General features: G+C 41.5%; 1 protein-coding gene across 5 annotated transcripts in view; it reads left to right on the top strand.

Annotated features, from left to right (window-relative positions):
* The first annotated feature begins 1,588 nt into the window (after positions 1 to 1,588).
* The window catches only part of DYNC1I1 (dynein cytoplasmic 1 intermediate chain 1), a 486,729-nt gene continuing 482,317 nt past the window's right edge, over positions 1,589 to 6,000 (top strand). For 2 of the 5 annotated variants that reach the window (XM_060196197.1, XM_060196195.1), the window contains exon 1: positions 1,589 to 1,833. The gene's annotated coding sequence lies outside the window, so the exon portion shown is untranslated. The remainder of the gene's footprint in view (positions 1,834 to 6,000) is intronic. The other 3 variants (XM_060196199.1, XM_060196198.1, XM_060196200.1) reach the window with 2 other exon arrangements.

Genomic DNA, 6,000 nt, shown 5'->3' with positions numbered 1-6,000 from the left:
TACTCTGCTGTGAATCTGTCTTGCTCTAAAAATCAAGTTGACTTGTTTACTCAATACTTGTTGGGCTTTCTCTTCTCTAGAGCTTTGTTTACTCCCATAGCGTCCTCTTTGTTCATCTCTATTACTAAAAACCTTTGCTGTCCATTTCATATATCATCAATATCCACAATCAGATCCTACTGCTTCCCCAACTTCAACCAAATGGATTCTTACTTTTTTTTAACATGTCATTCTACTTTAGCCATTTATTTATTGCTTGCCTTTCATACACACTACCTTCTTTCCACCTGCAGCTGGATTTTTGCTTCTTTGTCGAAAGGGTTTACATTATCCTTTATTGTGAACTATATATAACTTATAGCACAGTACTTTGCAGGTGGTGGGTACACAACAGGACCCTTATTAGAGAAACAGTAATATTAGGCACTATGAAGTCAGATGGACCTGATTCAAATTTCAGATCATTCAGTAATTGTGGATCTTGGGCAAGATCTTCAGACCCAGATGCCTTTCCTACAAGTGGCCTTATACTAACTACATAGTGTTATTGAAAAAAAGTTAAAGAAAAATGCATGGGTAGTTTGACATATACGAAGTATCCAATATTTGACAGTAGTGATTATTTGTTTCTTACTATTTTTCTTCTGAAAACCTTAAATCCCTTCAAATATTTCGCTTCTTTTTTTAACCATAATTTAATAGCAATCATTTTATACAGCCTGATACATAGTTGATGCCATTGTAGTACTTACTGATTAATATGTTCAGAAATACTTATTAAGCTCTTATTATGCACCAGATAGTGTTGTAAAGCATGGAACCTAGGAGTTTGGAGGCTCAAGCATGAGAGTCTGTTTGCATAACCATTATGCTATCTACTGCAACCCTACAGCATTCATTGTTCTTACCCATTACCATATTTCTTTCAACTATGTACAATAGCCTCACAAATAATTCAAGAAACACGATGTAAATATGATCTCTGGTGATAGACAAAATGGTGTCCAGACATCTATGACTAGAATACCATTCAAGGTCCATTTCTGGGCTTTGAAACTTAATTGTCAGGACAAGTTTGGGAGGAGTTAAAGAATAGTTACCCAAATCAAAAGCAAGGAAAGCAAGCAAGCAACCAAACCAACAACAAAAACTAAGACTCTTGAGTAATGTTGTAGGGGAAATTATATGCATTTTAATAAATTTTCTGAGCAAGGTAGGGATATATCAGATATTAGAAAATGCTTAATACAGATAAATTTCTAGATAAATGTCTTATGGAAGTCATTATATGTAACCGGTGGATCTGAGTTTTCTCTATTTCTAGCTAAATGATCTTAAAGTAGTTATCTGGGAATGAAGTTATCCATGCAGGCATGTCACCCGGAGCTCACCAAACCCTGCAGCTGTTCTGCTTGCAGCACTTGTGAATCTTACTGATGACATTGAACTAGATAGACCCTTGCTGACCACCAAACCTCTGGCCCAGTGCCACCGGTTCCCTCTTTGCTGGACTAGGTGCAGGAGCTGGGTAGCAGAGCGCCTTCCCGCTGGGGGGATGTGGGGTTGCAGGGCATGGAGGGCGTGGATTAAGGGCGGGGCGAGCCCAGCAGACTGGGTTCTCCAAGGGGAGCTGTCTGTGTTAGGCTAGGGAGCGGGAGGAAGTGATCGCTCTCTGAGGAGCCAAGCCTAGTTGCGGGCGCAGCGTGAGACAGCACATCCTGCAGCCGGGCCCGCAGTCTTCCGGGGCCGCTCGCTCCTACGCCGGCGCCTCCGCGACTGGAAGCCAACGCCGCGCTCCCGGAGTTCAGCTCTGCCGCCCTCCAGTGCATCCAGGTAAACAGGAAGGAGGAGGTGACGGTCTCGCTCTCCCTGCTGTCACCTCCGCGCTCTCCCTCAAGCCTCACCTCCCTGGTGTAGTCAGTCAACACTGCGACCCCGGGCCTCTCCAGACTCACCTCCCCCTTTCCCGGGGCTCCTGCCTGCTCCCCAAGGCGGCCAGAGCACCCCAGTGGCAGCCCCCGGCAGCAGCTCCCTGGAGGAGTGGAGAGGTGAGGACTGAAGAGGAAGAGTCGCGGCGTCTTAACCTTGTCGCCCACCTTGTGAGAGGGGAGGAGCGACCCAGTGCGCCCCGCCTCAGTCTTGTGTGTGTGTGTGTGTGGGGGGGGGGCAGAAGGTTAGTGGTAGTGAAATCTGCACCCCTCTGAGTCACCAGCTGATGGCCCCAGGGGGAGGGGGAAGCTGTAGAGGGAAGAGGTGGGATGCTGTTAGATTACATATTCAAGCTGTCTGCAAAGCTCTTAGAAGCTGTTGCTACCCACCAAGTCTGAGGGAGCGAAGGCACTTCCAGCAGGGCATTAATTAAACACTAGCACAAGAAAGTGACAGTTGCCTTCTCTGTTGCTTAAAAAAAAAAAAAGAAAAGAAAAAAAAGTGTGATTGGGGGATGTATTTTCGTAAACACCTTTCTGGCCTCGTGGTTATTTCTCTCGCACTCCAAGCCCGGTATTTCTGGGGCCTTATAAATCTATGCGTCATCATCCTAAAGGATCCTGGCAGCAGTGATAGAAACTTAGTGTGGAGGAGTCTCATGACATGTACCTCAGTTACTGAGGTTAAACAGAAGCCCAGTAGCAGGACTGAAAATTACTTAAGAAATCAGAAACTGAATAAAAGGCAAAAAATGGAATACGTTTATTAGCCTGGCCTCTATTATATCTAGACAAGGTGCAGGCACCTATCAGCCATTTTCTTGCCTAGAATGCCTCTCTAGTGGACATTGTAAACTTAGTGTACTTCAGGGCTGTGAAAAATGGCTTACAAGTAGTCCAGATTAGCAGAAAGCATAAGTAACTGCATAGTAATACAGATATGGGTAACTGTCTATCCATATTTTCACTGTGGAAATCCTAGAGAAAAGGGTTGGCTGATAAGTGTTAGTGAATTTGAAATGGGAACATTCAATGCAACTTGCATCCCCAGGATGTTGGTGGGAGTATGAGTAACAGTTTCTCTGTTTCTCCAGAATGCTTGTTGGGGAACAAAGGGCCCAAACTGTGCTCTTCTGACCATGTGTCTCTGTAAAATAAAATCAGATGCTTCTACCACTAGGTCACTAAATATTCTCTTTGTAGGAACCAGCTTTCCAATTTTTGTTTTTTTAATGAATATTTGTTTATTTGAAGAGACAGAGAGAATGAGAGAAATGGGGAGAGGGCCAGCATGCCTACTCAGCTGTGGTATAAGATGGTTCTGGGGACTGTACCTGTTATCTCTGGGACTTCCAGCATGCATAGTGGTGCTCTAACAGGTTGAGCTGTCTTCCCAGTCTTTAATGTTTATTTGTTGTCATCTCTGTGACTTCACTGCTTTGGGCTGATTTTTTCAGAAGGAAAGATAACATAGCTTGATCCATCTTTCCCCAGTGCTATGGGGGCCAGGGTCGAACCTGGATTATGTGCATGGTAAAGCAAGCACTTGAATTACTTTGCTGACCCTCCAGTATTTCATAAGTTCTGAAGATTCAGTGCTCCAAGAATCATTTCTCCAAAGTCTTCCAGTACCATTCCTGAAATATGTGGGTAATATTTGACAGGGGAAGTATGCAAATTTTTCCAGTTTGTTCAACTCTAGACTCAATTTTTGCCTAAGAATATCTCCCACTGATCTCTTTCATATTTATCGCTGAGCTCATGCACCCTGTGTCTCCTTGAACCTTGGGGTGCTGCCCAGTGCCTCCAGGCTTAGATGATAACTCCACTCCTCCCCTATACTAAGCTTTCCCTCTTACTGTCCTAATGAAGTCATACCCTGAAGCTATTTTGCTTTTAAATGTCTACATTAGGTTTAATGGTCACTCTTGGGAAGAAAAATAAACTCAATCCACAGGGAAATGTGACAACAGATCTTAACAGTGGTGGCTCCTGGTCCTTAGTTTCTGAGGAGCTTCTGATATGGCAATAAGAAATTACCCTGTTAACCCACCATTCCTGCTGTCATATTTTATGGTTAAGAGGGGACTCAATGAACTTTCCTTCCCCCCCACCCCCCATAACTTTCTCAAACATTGCTTCTTGACATGTACTTGGTGAGTCAAGTAAATACTGGGGAGCCAGACTGGGTGCTATTCTGTCTAGACTTAGGACAGCTTCATAGACCAGTCTTGTAAAATGCGTATAAAGTCTTTAACCCAGTTTCATATTTTAGTACAATGTGTTGGGCTTCACCAGCAATTAGTTATCTCTGTGTGCTACTCATTCTCCCCATCAGCCTGTTTCTTCACTTCACATAGCATTTATTTAAAAAGTTTCCACACATTCATTGCAAATATAATCCCTTATCACTTTGTTCTCCCAATACATTCTTTTACCAAGTAAAACAAAGGTTGATAATAATGTTTTAACCACTTTATACATTTACTAAATGTACTACATCACCATTACATTTACTGAAATATAATGAACATTTGAGCAGTCACTGCATTTTAAACTATTTCATGAAATATCTTTACTCTTCACAAAAATCTTAGATAGATATTATTTGTAGTACTGTTTGCTAGAGTGGGAAACCAAGATACAAAGATGTTAAGAAACTTTCTGAATATGGGTAGTTGACTCATCCCTTCTAGTTTTTTTTTTTTTTTTTTTTATACCAGAATACTGCTCAGCTCTGGCTTGTGGTGGTGCTGGGGATTGAACCTGGGACTTTGAAGTCTCAGGCAGGAGAGTCTCTTTGCATAATCATTATGCTATCTCCCCCTCCCAACCCTTCTATCCTATAGAACACTTAATTTTGGCTAGTTATAACATAATGAATACTAGGGTCTTTCATGTTATCACAATTTAGTCTTTATCTTAAACCTATGACATAGACATTGTTATCTGTACTTCACAAATAAAGAAACTGAGTTGTCATAGTAATTTTCATAGCTAACGAATGACAATGTATGTATGTATTTTGCCAGAGCACTGCTCAGCTCTGGTTTATGGTGGTGCTGAGATTGAACATAGAATACTGGAGCCTCAGGCATGGAAGCCTTTCTGCATAACTATTGTGTTGTCTTCCAGAGGCAGAAGCAGAATTTAAGTCAGTTCTGTCTGGGGTAGAGGTAGATAGCATCATGGTTATGCAAAGGGACTCTCTGTGCCTGAGGCTTCCAAAGTCAGTTCATTCTGAAGATTCCAAAACAGAACACATCCATTTTTGGCTAGAGTCCTCTGTGAAAAGCAAAAAGGCTGAGCCTGTCTGTTTCTTTCAGACTTACTACCTCTTTTTCACTCTGGGCCATTATTATTTCCTTTAAACCTCAGATGTAACCATATTTTTTTGGTCCTTGTAAAGACTTGGTAAACTTAAAATAGGATCAGAGCCAATCTTTTGAAATGAAATACTATCCTTGTCTTATCTCCTTCATGGCACTAGCTAATTCCCATAATACTTTGTGGATCTCAAATACTATGTAAGTGGGTTTCCTTTTGATTGGGTGGGTGGAGCTATATCTAGAAACTTTTGTGGCTTTTGCATCCTTTAGAAAATGTGAACAGATGAGCATTCTTGGGAACACTGATAGGACAATGAACTTTTAGGGCTTACTTCTGTTAAGAACAAGCCATACTTAGATTTTCACTTTATTTGTTTGAATTTAGAAATTCCTGTCTGGTGTCATGTAAAAATTATTCCTTTAGATTTTTCATTATTATCCTGGCTTTCTTTCCTTTGCTCCCTCTCTGCAGAAATTATGGCCTATAGAATGTCAGAGTGAAACTTGCAATATAATATAGATACATCTACCCAGGTGTTAGTCCTGAAGAGCCCGTATGTTTATTTATTTATTTATTTAAAAAATATTTATTTATTCCCTTTTGTTGCCCTTGTTTATTGTTGTAGTTATTATTGTTGTTATTGTTGTCATCATTGTTGGATAGGACAGAGACAAATGGAGAGAGGAGGGGAAGACAGAGAGGGGCAGAGAAAGATAGACACCTGTAGACCTGCTTCACCGCT

This window comes from Erinaceus europaeus, chromosome 8, assembly GCF_950295315.1.
Source record: "Erinaceus europaeus chromosome 8, mEriEur2.1, whole genome shotgun sequence".
Lineage (NCBI taxonomy): Eukaryota > Metazoa > Chordata > Mammalia > Eulipotyphla > Erinaceidae > Erinaceus > Erinaceus europaeus.
Note: the sequence above shows the minus strand (reverse complement) of the source record. Positions and strands in the feature narration are given on the sequence as shown.